The 19,011-nt window shown below is 42.9% G+C and overlaps 1 protein-coding gene across 4 annotated transcripts in view; it reads right to left on the bottom strand.

The window, feature by feature from the left end:
• JARID2 (jumonji and AT-rich interaction domain containing 2) overlaps positions 1–19,011 on the bottom strand; it is a 284,195-nt gene that overhangs the window by 136,426 nt on the left and 128,758 nt on the right. The gene's annotated exons all lie outside the window — the stretch shown is intronic.

Here is a 19,011-nt window from a genome sequence, read left to right as displayed (position 1 = left end):
GCATTTGAATAAAAGGTTAATACTTGTTTCACTTTGTAGGCATTGCTGACCTAACGTATCATGAGGGTAGTTGAAAAAGGATGTTTCTAGAAAGAATATAAGTACAATGACTATCTAGACAGAACTGCCAAAAACAACAAAAGATAGCGGATAAAAGAAAGAATTTCACCGTTATGCTCATCCTGACTCAAGAACTGCACAAAAATTCGGTAGCCAGTGGTCACATATGGCTTTCTTAATTAACTAAAAGTAATTGGACCAGCTGGACATCAAGGCTAGTAGCCAGTGGTATCCATAAAAAATAACGCAGATATAGAACATCTCCATCTCTGCAAAAAGGTCCACTGGATAGCGCTAATTTATACATTTTTACTCATTTAATCTCTAGACCTGCCTTCAAATCTGCAAACATTAGCAGTCTGTCTTACTTCCCTCCAGTCCAGCTAGGAGCTTTGACGCAACAGGGCAAGTCAGACAGGCGTGATTTCTGTTTCAGGAGGCATGGTAAAAAGGAGAAGAGTGGCAAACGGAGCAGAAGCTGAGAAATCCCCATCAATTCAGCAGCACATACATGGCTGCTGGTATAATCAGTCTAGCTTTTAGAAGAACGAAAAAGGAAAATTAGAGGTTAGAACATTAAAAAGCCAAGAGCTTATTCACAAAACACGGTAGAAAAACTTTCTTTGTTTGCAAAGCAATTACCCTAAAGGGTAATTTATAACATAAATGGTTTTAGGTGATCCTGACAAAGCTGTAGGGTGAAAGGTCAGCAATCACCAACTAAGACTCATGAACAAATCAATTGGCACATAAAATTATTCTGACTTTGACACATTTTGTTACCCTCAAGGTTAGAGGCACAAAGAGTTGTATAAACCCACACACAGGTGACACTTGGTTCACTGTCTAGTCCCTACACACACACAGTAAACCTCCAGTCCTTCATGCAGGTGAGGCTGGGGGTAGAAGAGAATACACACACCACAGAAGAGGCACAGTGGCCAAGGAAGACACTTTTTCTCTCGATTACCTCCTAGCCATTTCTCCCAAATTCTACAAAAACATCCAAATGTCTGACCCAACAGTACTGGGGACCTTGAAAGTTGGAAAAAGAACTTGACATGCCATAAATATCACGCTATCAGATTATATCACTGAAAGAAAGCCAAACAGGACAAGATGTGCTTTCTTTTACATAAGGAAGAAAGCTATGAAGAGATAACTGCTCATTCATGATGCCCAGCTGCTGGTGCAAGTAGAATTATAATCAACTAGATGCTCAGTGGCATAAAATTCGTGTATAGGGCCTTGGGGGTGGAGGATAGAGGGGGTCCCCTCAGCCTGGCCTGCGTTCTCTCGCAATCCAGGACTGCTCAGGGGATGTCGGGCCTAAAGCAGCAGCGAGACATCCCTCTTGCAATCCGGGATGCTCCATGCACCAGTGAGCAAACTTTTCATACCGGTGAAAGGCATCTTGCTGTTGTATGGGCAGCTACATTTTTTCCCCCCGATTATAAAAGTATTATATTGTAGTACATAACATGATCCGAGGCAGTATCATTTTCCCCATCTTATGGGTGGGAAAACTGAAGCAGAGAAAAGTTAGGTAATTGGCTTTGCCACACAGTTATAAGTGTCAGAAACAGACACTTAATGTGCAAGCCAGAATCTATGCATATCATCGCTGCATCATCCTGGTTTTTCAGTGTTAGCGTAGCCTTAACAGGTTTTAACTTTTAAATCTAAGAAACTGTTCCCAATATATAGGGTAAGGTTCATAGTCCTGGCCGGTGGTCAGGGCCATCTGTGGTGCAACGGGTGGTCGAGGTGATGGGGGCACCCCACGGGCACCCACCTTGGCTGGGGCCCACCCTCCAATCTCTCCCTCTTGGGAAACAGTGTAGAAGCTGCCACCAACCAGGGGCAGCTCTTGCATTGAGCATCTGCCCCCTAGTGGTCACTGCGCATAACAGTGACCAGTTGTTCCACTGGTCTTTCCAACATTCGGTTGATTTGCATAGTAGTGTTTTATTATATAAAATGTTAGTGTTCTTTACAATATACATGGTTGTGTGTGTTGTTGTTGTTGTTGTTTTTTAATGCATCTGATATCGTTTTAAATGGCTGGAATCCAGGAATTTTGGTTTAATGATTCAACAGTTTGCCATGTGAGTGGTTACATAATATAACCTCTATTACTTCTAAAAGCTGTTAAAAATACATACGCCCTAAGAATTTTCTTTTCTTGACCCGAACCCAACCCAATGTTTAACCACTAGTATGATGTACTCCATAGTCACTTTGTCTTTTGGCCTGCCTCAGGCCTCCCCCTCCAACCCTGCCGGCACAAATCCATCTTCTTTCTCCTTCTATGTGCAAGCTCAGAAAGTCTTCTCCCAGGTTGCTCAGAGACTACAGAATCAAGTGCTCTGCACACTGGTCTGGGTGCCCCACCTACACAAACTTCACTCCTACTCTTACCATAGGGCAGGTTTTCCCAACACCATTAAGGGCTGACCTGCCAGGGAAAACTAAATAGGAATCACTTCCAAGGCCCAGGGTGAGGCTTAATTACAGGATGCAGGCGTCCAGACCCAGGGAACGGGGGAACAAGTCCTATAAGTGCGCTGTTTTATGACACAGCTTCAGCTTTTATGGGATGCAGTTAAGTAATGTATATCTATTGTACAACCTCAAATAACAATTACTCTTGCAATCTTATTTTCTGGCAAGTACTAAGGACTTTAAATAAACCTAAATATCACCTCTGAGAAAGAAATTATCAGAGCTGAGAAACAATGAACAGAAGGCAAACAGAATGGCTGAATTGGGTTTGGTATTCTTTTCACCCTGGTGGGAAGGTGGGGCCATCCTTTCAGAGTGTTACATTTTCCTCCCTGCCAATTTCCACCAGCAAGGTGGAGGGTTCTGGCCTGCTGGCCCAGACCTGGCAGGAGAGAACACCCGGCAGTTCTCTCTATTAAGCCTCAGGATCACCTGCATTCATTGCTCCAGGGCCCTGAGCTCTGACCACTGCACTAAACCTGCCTTTAGCTCTAGTCAACCCTGGAAGGTGCAGTCAGCGTTCACATAGATGCCTTGATGATTTACAATGCGGGGATATTCTGAACTTTCTTTGCCCGATCCCCTCTCAAAAAAAAATAAAATAAATAAAAACAACACAGCTAATTCCATAGAGAGAAAGCACTTGAGCTTGATCATTTTTCTTTTCCCAGAGGCGCTAAGTAACTGGAGGAGGATGTGCGTGGAGGCCAGCCAAGGTGGCCAGTATCCTACCATCCACTACCAAGAGCAGCCACTTGATGGCAATCTTCACCTATTAACTTGGAATTCTTCCATCAAGAGACCCCAGAGGGCAGGAACACCAAGAGTGGGCTGCACAGTGTGCACAGTTCTGGAAGAGGCATCTTTGCTTGACCTGCATGTGTGGAGACAGGGGTGTAAAAAGATGGAAAAAGAGAGGAAAAACTATGCCAATGTTCTCACTCAGGTTACAGTATAACTCTATGTCCGCAGACCTCACTGGGAAACTAGGTAAAAGGGATTATAAAGGCTCTGCAGTCAGACAACTCAGGCCCCATTCACATCCGGCTTTCCATCAATAGATTGAGGTGTGAGGCAGACAGATGGAAGTAAACAGGATAATAACTGAATGGCAAGCTCCTGCTTCTAGAACCCTGGAACCCCAGAAAAAGAGCCAAAAATGAGAAGGGGAAATTTTCCTTAGTAGAAGGTTCAACACCTGTTGAATAGCTCAACCCAGCACTTTCCTTCTTATGTAGAGGAGGACATTAAAAAAAAAAAAAAAAGGCTACATGCACCTTCTGGAGGTAAAGGCCCTCCAGGAACAAGAATACACTGTAAACTGCACTCATGACACCTTCTATTTTTGGTGGCAGGAAGATTAACATCAAAATGTGGAGGGGACTGGAGTAGGAGGAGCAAACAGTCTTACTATCAGAAACAGTCAGTTATCCTAGCCTTAGTCACTATGTGTTCTCCCACACAGTTCAGTCTGGCCCAGTGCAAGGGCTTCATAACTCTTGGCTTCTCGATTTATATGAAGAGTTCAGGCAGAGGGGAGAGTCTGCCAATATTTTCCTCTGAGGGAGTCAGAAAGTGCCAGCTGAGAGCCTTCCAGCTCACCCTTTAACACTTTCCAACTGAGTACACTGGAAAGGCCCATTTAAACAACACTAGTAGTCAGAAGTTGGGTAAACTGCTGGGTGAGGACAGAGTAAAGCCACTAGGGTACAGGCTCAGCATTTGCAATGTACAATAGAACCCTCTTGAAAAGTACCAGATTGCAAGAGTAATTGTTATTTGAGATTGTAGATATACATTTCTAGCATACCAAAGTGGTACATGTGGAATATTCCCACAGGCTATGCTAGTGTCTGAAAAGGGCTTGGAGTCATTCTAGAAATAAATAGCTCTAGAAGGTGAGCTGTAATTTTCAAAAACAAGGATTACAAACTCTGAGCCCTTCATGAATACCAACCCCCCACCACCACCACCAATCATATCCAAAGGAAGGAGAATGTGAGGAGAGGGGAGGGGAGGGGAGGAGAGGGGAGGGGAGGGGAGGGGAGGGGAGGAGAGAGAAGAGTTAAATGTTTCCAAAGTACAGACCTGCAATTGCCTTCCTGCATGAGAAAGCAACATAGCCCATTCAGAGGCATGGAAAATTGGAAGGAAACTGCCATTTCAGGCAGCACCAGAAGCTGGTGTGCGAGTCTCAGGCGGAGTTGTCTCTGCCTGTCATCAAGACCAGGTGCCAAGCATACTGAGGGCGCTCACAAGCCTACCAGGGGAAATGTGCACCTGGTTCAGGAATAACCCAGGAGACAGAGATTGGACAGGTCACACAGGAAGTGGCCCAGTGTGCAGAAAGAGCTGAATCATTAAATCCAAAATATGAATGAGCCAAAAACACTAATGAAAGGTCAGGAAATAGGGCAGAGAGAGGAGGAACAGGGTCTTGAGACATAAGGCATGCGGAGCCCTGAAGCTACAGGAATGAGAGCGCCCTTGGCAGAACACAGGGAAGACCTGGCTATCAAGCGGGGCTGACACTACTCTCCTTGATTGGCAGGTCTAAGGTCATAAAACAGCTCCTATTTCTCCCTCATTGTTCCCAAACCTCCTCTACTGAGAGACGTGTACTATTTTGTGATCATAAAGTACTTAGAGGAAGTTGAAATCTAGATTTGGGATTCTGTAGAAGCATCCTGAAGACTACAGAGAAAACGAAAATAGAAGGCTATATGAGATTTTGCTGCAGAGTAACAAACTGTAAATTAAAGGGTTTATGGACTGGATGGGTAATTTCCCTAAAACGTCTCTAGTTATCACTCTTCTGGCTTTAAAGATATATGACACAGGTCTCTAAATATTTCATGTGGTTCAAGTCATAACAGGTTATTTCCGAAAGCTAATTAAAATGACCTCTAAATTTGGGGCAATTCACAAATGAATTTGAAGAAATTCACAAGCAAAGCAAAACTGCACTAATCCATGGTGGCAAATCTGACAGTAGTTAAAGCTCCATAAATACACACATCACAGAATTCAAGTCATGAAATGGGTCAGATTGAAAAAACACATGAGACTCTTCTCCCAGTAGGAGAAACTAGATGACATTACCATTTACAAATGCGAACACAGATAAACAAATTCTGTGCATGGGCAAGTCATGCAAGTTGCCCTGGCTGAGTGAAAGTTGTCTGATTACCTCGCAGGATCTTCCCTTTCCATACAGGCTAAGAAGTGAAAATGGTTGGGAGGCACTGCTCTAAATTATATTTACAGCATAACATTCAGACAAATAAAATGAATTAGTGTATTATAAATAGGATTCCCTCAACCTCATACAACAGACAAATCCTTCCAGAGATGTTTGCCAGTCCCCTCCCAAATCCTTAAGGCCTTTGATTCACCCTGTTTGCCCTTTTCTCAGGGCTCTTGGCCTTCTGTAGCAGCAACCTTTGCACATGGATCATGTTTCAATTCCCACTGACGTAGGGTATTGAGGTTAACCCAAGTAGTCTCACAAAAACAGGCTCTTAATAAATAAATCCAAGTTTAGTTGATCCAATTGGGAGGAACAATAATAAGTTCTCTTAGGTCAAACAGCTCTTAAGATTCCTGATGTACTAGTAAATTGTTCTAATGTCACTAAAGCACAAAAGGAACCATGTTGTATAGTAACATGGAAATTAACTTAATCTAAAATTAAACCATCTACACTCAAAGCCCTACACTCAAATCCCTAATTGAAGCCCTAACACCCAGTGTGACTATATCTGAAGAACAGTGTGACTATGTCTGAAGACGAAGTGACAAAGGTTAAATGAGGTCATTTGGGTGGGACCTTAACCCAGTAGGGCTGGTATCCTCATAAGAAGAGACACCAGTGCACGCCCTCGCTCAGCCATGTGAGGACAGCTAGGAAGCAATTCCTCACCACAAACTGAACTGGCTGGCACCATGGATCTTGGACTTCCAGGCTCCAGAATTAGAAATAAATTTCTGTTGTTTAAGCTGCCTGTCAATATTATTTTCTTATGACAATACAAGCTGACTAATATATTGACTTTCATGAGAGCCACAAGAAAATGAACAGATGAGAAAAGATCAACCAATGAACTAGTAAGCATATATGTATAACCCGTGGAAACAAGCAATGAGGGTGGCGAGGACCTGGGGAGGGAGAATAAGTGGGGGTTAGAGGTTAATGGGGGGAAAGGGGCCTATATAATACTTAACCAATAGAGATTTAATAAAAATTTTAGAAAGAAAATGAACATAAATTAGTGATCTGACCATGCTGCTGCTACATGTTTCTGCACCAAGGCCATCAGACAGCACATGGGCTCCTCACAAGTATCAAATTAACGGAAAACACAGTTAGCACAAAGGAGACATGGCTTTTGATGCTTCTTTGGCTTTGTCTTTGGGAAAAAGCAACACCTGAAACCCCAGTTCCAGAATTTTTTTTTTTTTTAATTTTTTAATTAAGGTATTATATGTGTACATATCTTACCATTGCAGAATTTATTTTTTATTTTAATTTTTGGTTTTTTTTAAGGTGGGAAGAACCATCGATTTGTTTTTCTATTTATGTATTTCTTGGTTGTTTCTTATATGTGCCCTGACCAGGAACTGAATCTGCAACCTTGGCATATCAAGTTGATGCTTTAACCAAGTGAGCAACCCTGCCAGGGAGAGAATTTCTTAAATTATATATCAAGGCTGTGGATTTTTTTTTTTAAATCACTGACTGGCTTCCCCTTAAACTCCTCCTCCTCCTGGGGATCAAGGCCACAACCCGGGCACGTGTCCTAACTGGGAATAGAACCGTAACCTTCTGATTCATGGGTCAAGACTCAACCACTGAGCCACAAATACCAGGCAAGGCTGCGATTTCTTAAAACTCAGAGACTAAGTACAGTGCTGCAGGCATTTAAAAAAAAAAAAAAAAAAAAGCCACACAAGAAAAAGGTGAAACTGAAGAGGATGCAAACTACAAATGTTGAAAAGCCCATCTGTGGTCTGGTCTTGCCCGACAACTCAGAACCAAAGCCAATTTAAGACATCATCTTTCTCCACAAATGTTACCATGAGATAAGCAACGCCATTCATGAGAATATCCAACTGGGGGTTCTTATTCAAGCACTGGCCTCCAAGAGCTGCTTACTAGGCACACACGAGCCCAGGGCTTTGATGTACCTTCAAGTCTCAGAGACACTCTCAGGCATCTGGTACATTCTGGGAAAACACCGTAAGCCCAAGTCTAGCCATAGCTTCTAAAAACTGACAGTCCTGCCGAAACCAATTTGGCTCAGTGGATAAAGCGTCGGTCTGTAGACTGAAAAGTCTAGGGTTCGATGTGGGCATATCCCCAATAGGGGGTGTGCAGAAGGCAGCTGGTTGAAGTTTCTCTCTCATTTATGTTTCTAGCTCTCTATCCCTCCTCTTTCCTCTGTAAAAAATCAATAAAATATTTTTTTTTTAAACTGACAGTCATGTTAACACATCCCAAAATGAACACAGACTTTAAAGATGTCAAACGAACTGGAAGGGAATAGAGGGAATCTTTCTGGGATGATGGGAAAGTCTTCCAACTATGCTGGAACATTGGTCAGAGAAGGACATATGTGCATTTGTAAACTCACTGGACTGTACAGTTAGTCAAAAAGTTTCCTTTAATTTTAAAAAAAGCAAGACTGGGGTCAGGAGTCCTAGGTTCAAATTCTGATTTCACCACTTCTTAGCTCTGTAACCTTGTATGAATTGCTTAACATCTGTGACCCATAGAACCCACAAAATCATGATAGCAATAGTATAATTATCATAATGCTGTAAAAATTAAAAGTGGTAACTTTTTTTTTTCTTAAAAGCCAAATTTTAACCTAAAATACCAAGTAATGTGTCTTGTTCCTAAATAGGCTTTCAACAAATGTGGTTCAGAAAGAAAGGATACAGGGTGAACCAAGTCTAAGAATCTCTATGATGAGATATATCGCAATTATGAATGAATGTGTACTTTGGTGACAGATAAATAGCAAGGGCTGTTATCTGGAAGCCTACAGTTCTAGGTGTATGCATTTCTCACATGAAATCTGGAGTTAAAGGTGGAACAACCCTGCCCTGAACAGAGAGAGAAGACCACACCTATTCACAGCACACTGTTCACACAGCACGTGCTCCACAGAGACCCAGGAGCTGTGTATTCAGCAGAAGTCCACAAGAATGAAGCTTTTCTCTAATGGAACCCACAGTAGACTGTGGAAAGAGAGCTTATAATAAACAGACAACAATGACAGTGTTAGGCAGTGAGAAATTCTATGCAGAAAAATATTACATGTTAAAAAGCTAAAGGGGAACTAAGAGACACAATTTTTAATAACATGCTCAAGAAAAGACTCTTAGTAAGGGCACATTTGATGAGGAACCTGAACACATAGAAGGTCAAGCGGGGGGGGGGGGGGGGGGGGGGGGGGAGAGAGAGAGCACGCGGGAGCAGCGCTCTAGATAGAAGATCAGAAAGCATAAAGATTCTGTCCCACCTAATCTGATCTTCCTGCTATTCCAAACACACATGCTCGGTGTGTTTGGAATAGCAGGAAGATCAGATTAGGTGGGACAGAATCAAGGAAGAGGGAGGTAGATAAAACCAGAGAGATACTGGGGCACACAGCAAGTGGCCATCCTTCGTGCTGAGTGATGGGAAAACCATGCGCTTATAAAGAACTGAACTGTGCTGGCTACAGACTGGAGGGGGTAAAAATTCAGAAGCTTAAGAGAGCATTGGGAGTCCCAGCCCAAACAAGAGGTTGTGGACTAGTGGAAGTGGGGAATTTTGCAGATACAAAATACATTGTGAGTTTAGAATAAGCAGGTTTTGCTAAAGGACAGAAGACAAAGCATGAAAGAAATAGTGGTAACAAATAACTCCAAGGTTTTGACCAAAGCAACTAGAAGAGTGGAACTGGCACTTACTGAGAATGGGAAGCTAGGCAGGGCAGGTGCAGATGAAAGAGAGTGGATATAGTTAGCTTTGACACATCTCAAGTTTTCATGAGGCTATCAAGAAATCAAAGTGCAGAAGGCAGGTGAAGTTCAAAAGAGGTTCAAACATGTCCAATGCTGCCAAATGGACAACTAAAGCTACACTGACTGAAAACTGGATTTGGCAACCAAGGTCATTATTAACCTTGGTAATTGGCCTGACTCTTGGGGTTCAAAGAGAATGAGTGGAGATGCTATTTACATGATTATAAATAGTAGAGAGAGACAGACTGCTTAGACATTGTCTTTCAGAATTCTGCTATCGAGAGAAATTAATAGCAGAAGGGAGACACAAGATTAATGGAGGGTTTATTTTATTATGTAAGAAATTACAACATGTTTTGTTTACTGAACGGCATGATCTCATAAAGAAGTAAACAGTGATGAAGGAAGGAAGGAAGGAAGGGAGGAAGGGAGGGAGGGAGGGAGGGAGGGAGGGAGGGAGGGAAGGAGGGAGGAAAATTTCCAGTGTGATGTTCTTATAGGACCAAAAGAAAGAGACTTGGTGCAAAGAGGGAGAATGTGACTAGAGTCAGAAAGACCCTATAGGTGTAACAGCTCTAAGAAACACTCACACTACAGTGGGTTTCTATCCTCTTGTTGCCACAACCCTCAAAGCTGGATTTCTTTGTGACAAGCAAGGACACTGTGCAGGATGATCTCAAGCTTAAACATCTCACACACCCCACATCTGCCCTGTCCACCCACTCTCTCCTAAGTGACACCTTCTGTGTTGTATGCCTCTACTACTAAAGGAGTCCACAATTTGATGAGGCTAATGATGTGATTGGGGGGGGGGGGGGGGGGGGGGAGAGAAGCACAGAGCTTACAAACTCTACAAAGGCAGGCCAAGAGAATTGAGGATGCAGCAGTAGGTCAAACACAAAGTGGTGAGAAAGAGGAAATAAAAACACATTCACCTCCACAGGCACCTCCATTCTTAATTCTCCATAAAATCCTTGCAAGCAGCCATGCCTACTGGGAAGGCTGGTGCCTCACATTTACCGTATTTTTCGGACCATAAGACGCACTTTCCCCCCCCCAGAAGTGGGAGGAAAAAGTCCCTGCGTCTTATGGTCCAAATATAGCCTACACATATACTTTTAAAAAAAAAGTTTTTTTACTTGCCCGGCTCTGTGTGGTCTCTGTGTGCTTGCCCGGCTCTAAAATGGTTCTAAATGCTGCTGTTTACTTTATAGGGTTGATTACATGTGTTTATGACTGTGATGTTGGGTTTTAATGCACATAAAATATTTTAGGACACTATTTGTTTCAGAATCTTTTTTTCTTCATTTCCCTTCTCTAAAAACTGGTGCGTCTTATGGTCTGAAAAATACGGTATTTAAATTGGGTTTCGGGTTCCAATTAGTCCTCAGCGTGATCTGTTCCTTCCAGTTAAGTTCATCTTCCAGGCTCAAAATTCCTCATCTGAAAAATGAGGAGTTGGACCTATATACCTCAAAAAGTCCCTTCCTGCTCTAGCAATCCATAATTCTTTGGCTAAAAGGACTGTGGTTAGGCTTGCCTCTCCCTAGGTGCCAGAGCAGTTCAAGTAGACCAGCCAGAGAAACTTGTCCAGTATCTATTTCCAGGTCCTCACTTCTGCCCCCACGACCACCCCATCCCAATCTCCTGCCCTTGCAAAAGATCCCGTGGCTTTCAAGGCTTCTTTTACGAAAGGATTTGCCACACTGGGCCATTCACATCATCAAACTCCTCACACTAAACCAAACACAGTCACTCACTTCTGATTTGTAAAGCATTTCTCTTATTGTATTTTGTTTTGATTCCAGGACACATATATTCTTCTCATCTTGAAATGTGCATATCTAAAATGAGAAAGCACCTTATAAAGTACCAGAGGCCAGTGCATGAAATTCATGCACGGAGTGGGCTGGGGTGATGGCCCCCTCAGCCCAGGATGCACCCTCTCCAATCCGGGACCCCTCGGGGGATGTCCAACTGCACTTTTATCAGATGGCAGCGCCATTGTTGTTTCTTTCTTTTCATACTTAAACCCATTGGGATTAGTAGGTATTCAGAGTATATATACATTTTGGGGGGACCCCCTGTATATATCTAGTCAGCGGTGAAAGGAACCAACAGCAAGTTTGGAATCCTCAGACAGGGAACCTCACTCACTCCCTACATGTCTCTCCACTCCACTTTCTATCTTCTCGGGAAGCGGGAGAATCAATGTTTTCTCTGATTAACTCGGAAAAGCACGTCCTATTGCCCACTGCCCAGCAGGATCATTCTAGGCCCCAAGCAAGCAAGCCTCAGTAACAGCGGCCTTCACTCATGGGTGCCGGCACCTGCAGTGCACATTCCTCCTCTGCAGTCGCCCCACTATCCCACCATTTCACTGAGACGACGGAACTCCTCACCTCCTCTGGGTTCCCCAGCGCTGTGATCTCAAACACTGGCTGAAGGCACCTCAGTGAGGGCCGCCCCATGCCCACCAGGTGTTTCTGTCCGCACCTGCTCCTGCCTCAGCACCTGCATTACCCCAAGGAGGCGATCTCGTCTCCGCACTGGCCTCCGCTGGAACAGGGGGTCACTACTCCACCCTCTGTCATATCACAGGCGCCCACCCTGAGCACCCACACAGGCTCCAAAGGATGTGAGCATGCTGGAGGGAAGGTGTGCACGTCTTGTGGGGGACATAGGCACGCCAGGGTTGACAGAAGTGTGGTTATGGGGCGGGGGAACATGCACGCTGTGGTCCAGGACTATTGTGGGCACACGTGGGTGACAGCATGCTGGAGTTCACACACGAAGAAGTAGGAGGCGCAGAGGGGGGAGAGAAGAGGATGTGCACACCAGAGGCCTGCACCTGCGCAGATCCACAACCCATGTGGCATAGCCAGGAGGACATCAATCTGGCCCAGCACGTGGCTGGCCCAGCACGTGGCTGGCCCAGCGGTTGTGCACCTTCTGGGCCAGGAGACTGCACCGGAAATCAGCAGTGAGGGCAAGGGCGAGAGCAAGGGCGGCCAGCTGAGAAGGCTTGACAGATGACCAGGACGCTGTGAGTCACAAGGGCCACCCCCACTGTAGCTGCCTCATCGCTGGGCCCTGTGCTACCTCTGTCCCTAGGGTCCTCCCAGGCCCTTGGCACACAGGGAGCCGAGCCACTGCCACAACGCCTGTGGTGCCATCCACCTCCTCTGGAGCCAGGAACGCTCTGAGGGCAGGATCTTCTCACAGGCCTCTCTGCAAACAGCTCAGGGAGGGCACCTCAGGACTGGTGAGACTGGCAGAAGTGGGGGTGTAGCATGGAAGTGGTGCCTGCACCTATGTTAACTTACAAAATGTATTTTATACCACAGCATGTGGTGGCAGCTGTGAGTGGTGCCAAGCAGAGCCTCCAGACCAAGCTGAAGCAGTGTCTACAGGCCATCAGGAGCGCTCACAGCCACCGCCTCCGCCGCCATGTGGGGAGTACAGGGCATCCTCCACAGCGCCTACCTTTCCTACCCCTGTCCCCACTGCCATAAGTCCCCACCCAGCCGAGTCTTCCACGCAGACTGGTGTTCAGTCGTCCATTTGGTCATTTATGTCATGACGGACCCTGGCTCTTTATATATTAGAATGATGGCTTACAGTTACAATTGGAATCATTATTTTCCTTTCTTACTGAAACATAAGATTATGGTCCAATTCCTCTAAAATAAGCAATTGGGAATACCTCCTACATCCAAAAACTGTCTCAGGTATTGACCAAATGGAAGCACCATCAAGAAATGCCCCACCTTGCCAGGACCGATTTGGCTCAGTGGATAGACCGTCAGCTTGGGGACTGAGGGGTCCCAGGTTTGATTCCGGGCAAGGGCATGTACCTTGGTTGCGGGCATATCCCCGGTGGGGGTGTGCAGAAAGCAGCTGGTCGATGACTCTCTCTCATCGATGTTTCTGACTCTCTATCTCTCTCCCTTCCTCTCTGTACAAAATCAATAAAATATATATTTTTTTTTTAAAGTGTAAAAAAAAAAAAAAAGAAAGAAAGAAAGAAATGCCCCACCTGCCCTGAGCAGTTTGGCTCACTGGAAAGAGTGTTGGCCTGCGGATAGAAGGGTTTCAGGTTCGATTCCAGTCAAGGGCATGTATCTTGGTTACACGCACATCCCCAGTAGGGGATGTGGAGGAGGCAGCTGAATGTTTCTCATCAGTGTTTATAATTCTATCCCTCTCCCTCTTTGTAAAAAAAAATCATTAAAATATATATTTTTTTAAATGTAAAGAAAAAGAAATGCCCCACCTGCACTACTTAGGCTATAAACTGATTACTTCAAGAAAGCATGTCTTGGGCCCATGTTTCGATCCATAAGCATCAGATATCTTAAAGAAAGTATTTGTACAGAAGTCCAAAATTCCATTCCTTACAAAAGTGAATGGGGGGAGGGTGGGAGAAGGGAATTGTCTCCCTATATCTACACTTCCAACTTTGGTCCTTGGCTACAAATTTGGCAAATTGGTGCTGAAAAGGCTTGACAAAAGTAAAACTCTCTGCCTCTAGGTGAAGAAATGGAAAGAAATGAATGCATGTGTGTGCCTGTGACTGAACTAATAAGGGTAACCATTAGAAGTACAATTTTTTGTATTCTATCTATTAAAGTACAAGTTCTAATAAAGCCCAGAAACATGTTCCTAATCAAAGATTTCATTTTTCTGCTAAAAACAAACAAACAAACAAACAAAAACAAAACAAAACAAAAAAAAAAAAACCTGCTATTAAAAATATATCCTCCTACAAATTTTTATTTTTTGGAACCCTATCTTTATGGAGTGTTCCAAAGTGGTTTATCCAGGCAGTGGCTGAAAGGAGAGCTCTAGTACAAAAAGTTGGGGTTTAAATCCTGGTTCTGCCCCACCCTAATTGTGTAGGCAACTTGCTAATCACACTGGTGTATTGTTTTCTCATCTATAAAATGGTTTGTTCCAAAGATTAAATAAGTAAGATATGGATAAACAGCTAGAACAGTAACTGTCAAGTAGTAAGCACTATTAGATTAGTTATTACAACCAGTGCCCACAGGACGACTCTAAGAAAAGGGTCCAGTGTCCCTTATATCCAGTCAAGACTTTTTAGCTGGACAGAGGGCTTGCTGCATTATGAAATTCAAATACAGCTAATAGCTCCCTCTCTTATTGTGTAATTATATGCACTCATTATTTGTACAGTATGTTATTTAAATGTCCCTAATTTCAGCCCCAGTGGGCTAAGAGTTCTCAAAGAGTGGCCTCAGCCTTTGCCAGCCCTTTCCTAAGCTTTTGTCAAATTATTACAGGCAGAAAGAGTTGCATTACCTTCAGCAGAAGTAAACAGAAGGCTCACAATCAGCAGAAATCCAAGCACTGCCTTTAAGCCCTGGCTATAACCAACAAGCTGTAATGATGGTTCAATGGTTCAGTTCCGACACAGACAATCCATGCTCAAGACTCACATTCACTACCTCTAGAAGGATGAAAAATGTCATTCCCTGTCACTTTAAAACCACAAAAGCAAGATTGATGCCAAACATGAATTTTACTATCTTTTATCGGCTTGTGTTATTACTACACTAGACCTGCAGAAATGGGGCAGCTGAGCTCAGCCACTCAGATCCAAGTTGCCACTGATTAAACACTGAAAACAGATACCAGACCCCCAGCCAGACTCCCACAAGAGGGAAGCAGTGCAAGGGGTTGCTTGTTCAGCATCCTAGCATACCAATCACTTACCAAAAGTGATATCAATTCAAATCAGATACAAAATTATGCCAGGCTCATTCTATTGTTAATGCCAAATATTACTTTAAATTTTAATTTTTCCAGGAAACTCTGGTTGGGTCAATCACCCAGAAAAATCTTTGTTTAAAATTTAATAGGAGGGGGGAAAAAATAAAACACCTTATTTTCAATACTACTCTTGCAAAGATATTGTATAATTTTTATCTGGCATGTGTTCTAAATAAGTACTGGATGCAAAGTTACACAACTTGAACTGTAATTCGAATGCTGCTACTGTATAATAAACTAAAGGCCCCCCCAGTGCATGAAATTCATGCATGGGGGGGGGGGGGGTTTGTCCCTCAGCCCGGCCTGCACCTTCTCCTATCTGGGACCCCTCGGGGATGTCTGACTGCGGGTTTAGGGGCATTAACTCCAGCCACTAGGAAAATCACACAGAAAGTCCTTGACATACAAGCAGTGTGGTTTATGAATTGTTTTAATTATAATAGCCATTCCTTTAAATAATATCTGCTTACATACAATACAGCTGGTATTATGTGAACTCACAATGTTAATATCGCAAAATCACCGAAGTTTGTAGTGGAAAATAATTTTGAATTGTCTAGTCCAAACTTTTATGAATATTGGAATTCCCTTTTCAAAGATTTTGAATGCTTTTTGTTCTACCAACTTTTGAGGCAACCCATTTTCTGTGAAAGGACTGGGGGACTCCAGCGGCTGGCACATGGAGCAGCCAGACCCACTTGAAGGCTGGGTCTGGCCACACCATGTGCCTGATGCCCCCTCTCTGGGCTGAAAAGATTGAGGGACTCCAGCGGGACTGAGGGGACTGGGCACCACCGTCTTTGTAACAGTGTGACAGTCAATTTGCATATTCCCTCTTTATTAGATAATTAACTGAGAGTCAGGAAAGCCACTACCACACACAACAGGGATGTTTATTCAGCCTACAGATGAAAAACACCAAGGTGAACAAACTCAAAGGTATGTCACTACCCAAGGTCCCCAAGTGATAAAGGGGAGAACATGGGCCAAAGCCCCCCCCAATCTGGGGAACAGGAACATGCTCTAGCCCATTTGCCATAGACTTTCAGACCCCCACCTCCCAGTAAGAGCTCTATACTGGATAGTTTCCAAAGTTTACTATCAGACAAATCTCTAAAATGGGACCAATGAAATTATTTCAACTTTTAAAAATAAAAGAAAAAAAGTACCTTGTATGACTGTTAAAATCATTCTCCCTCTACTACTTTACCTTCACTTACCCACATGAAGAATCCATGATTGTATGCTGTGATGTACAGGTTAAGAGGGGGTCACTCTATTATACAGTATATGAATTATAATCTATTATGAAGTATCCATTCAAACTCAAGTGATGCACACTTGAAAAAGAGAACACTGTTTGCCATCATCCCTACTCCCAACATCATTTGACCAAAAGAATCCTGAATGTTCTCTGTTATTTCAGCCTTCTCTGATCATATCCTCCTAGAGGGTACTCCTGAGATTCAGGTTCCTAAGGAGTTATTCCCATGGTAACAATTCTGTTTCCCTGTGCTTTCCAGTAACCTCCAAACAGGAAAGCGCATTTTAACATGTTAGCTGCATTTTTTTAAAAATTCTTCTTAAAACACTTAAATTCTGAAACAAGGAGATAAATGTATTTATTTAAAAAATGCTGCTGAAATGCCATACACAGAATAACAAAAAGGTGGCCTTGGAATGTTACCTGCACAAACACCAACAGGAACTAGAAAAAGGCATATTCACAGCAATTTCACAACTAAAATGAAAAGTATTTTTTAAAATAAATAAAAGTCATTTAAAAAAAAAAAACATGTCAGTATTTATTAGGGTGAAAGGCAAACTAACACGACAAAAACTACCTTTTCTTTATGAAGCTGGTACAAGAATTATTTAAAATCTTCAATGATCCCAATAGAAGTATCTTTGACAACTTTTCTTAGAATTATTTTCTTTGCATTATCAAGCCCTCAACTATGCTCAAAAAACATGAGAGCCACATTTATAGCCAACTAGTTGGTAGTGCTCTTTGCTTCTTGGATAACTTACTTTAGTTTTTGTTCTTTTACCCAAATTCCACTTTCATTTAATCCTGAACACCTGGCTAACTTCTTATCCTAAAAGCTGATTTTCCCAATTAGGCTGATGTGTTATTGTTTTTTAAATTAAGAGAGTCCCAGGGCAATAAAGCATTACCACTCATGAACAGCAGAATTAAGCATTCTTATCAAAACACTAAGATCTACATCCATAATAGCCACTGCTCTACTCTAACTCAGGATTCAATAAAATTCCTCCCACTACCCTTCTAAAAATCTTAATCAAGCAAAACCCTGCTCCTCAACTTATTTTCATTTGGGGTTACATCCAAATAAGATATTTCCAGTTTACAATGGGTTTAAGTTGAAAATGCATTTAATAGACCTAAGCTAACATAGCTTAGCCCAGCCTACCTTAAATGTGCTCAGAACACTCAGTTTGGCAAAATGTGTTAACAAAGTCAATTTTAAAATAACATGTTGACTATCTCATGTGATGTATTATGTGTATCACTGTCACACCATCATTATAGTGAAAAATCATCAACTCGAACCATCGTGAGTTGAGGGACCATCTGCATTCAGTGTGAAGCAAGGACAAGGACTATCACATCAAATATTTTCCAAACAGACACAGGGAATATAGTTTACTATATAACAGGCAGCTAAGGAATACACGGGGTCTAAACTGTATACTGTGGCAACAGAGTCCACTACTTATTTTACTTCTGCAAATGCAAAAGAAATTGTAAAAGGGCCTTTCCCATTACATATGGCTCAGAATTTAAGGGTTCTTGTTTCAAACCACACAATACTAGAAAAGAATGAAAGAACGTGGGTGGATGGCAGGCGCTTATCTCACTAAATCCCACCACAGCCCTGTGGAAACAGAGAAGCAACAGGTCCTGTCTTCAAGCACCAATTCCAACAAGAGGCTTTCAGACAACTCAACTCACCTTTCCACCAAGCAGGCTGGAAAGAAACTGGAAGCCCTACGGGAACCTATCACTCTGCATCCTGGAAAGCTGCTGAGAATCCACATGGGATAACTGTTACCTCAAGACCAAAGATTCTAAGACAAAACGGTATCTCTTCTTCTTCATCTCCATGTAAGTGCACACCAGAACATGGTGGACTCACGTTATCCATAATTCTGAGATTAGTAAGTATAGGAGATACTCTGGAATGCCACCATAGCCACATCCCCTGAAAAATCAATGTTAGTTCTAAAATGGTTTTTGTTAAATGACTTCATCTCAATCATACTAAATCCCATTAAAAAGAGATACAAGAATAAAGGCAGATAGGAGCAAGTCTCCTTCCAGGATTCGAGGATCCTTCAGATAACCATACAGGAAGAGGTAAAATTCCAGATGCACAGAAAATTCTATACCACCGTATACTTGCTGCTGGGAATCAACCTGCCCAACCTCATCAACATACAAAGAAGCAGGTGGTTAGGAGGTTGCTGAGCCTGAGAGCAGAAAAGGCAGTAGGCACACCATGGATTTAGGATATTTCCTTTACAAAGGGGATAAGAATTTAAACATCATGCCGCAGTAAGATAATCAAAAACTTCTGCTGTCATACTTGGGTATGAAGCAGATATCCATAG

Source organism: Pipistrellus kuhlii, unplaced genomic scaffold (genome assembly GCF_014108245.1).
Source record: "Pipistrellus kuhlii isolate mPipKuh1 unplaced genomic scaffold, mPipKuh1.p scaffold_m20_p_2, whole genome shotgun sequence".
NCBI lineage: Eukaryota > Metazoa > Chordata > Mammalia > Chiroptera > Vespertilionidae > Pipistrellus > Pipistrellus kuhlii.
This window is presented reverse-complemented; position numbering and strand designations above follow the sequence as displayed.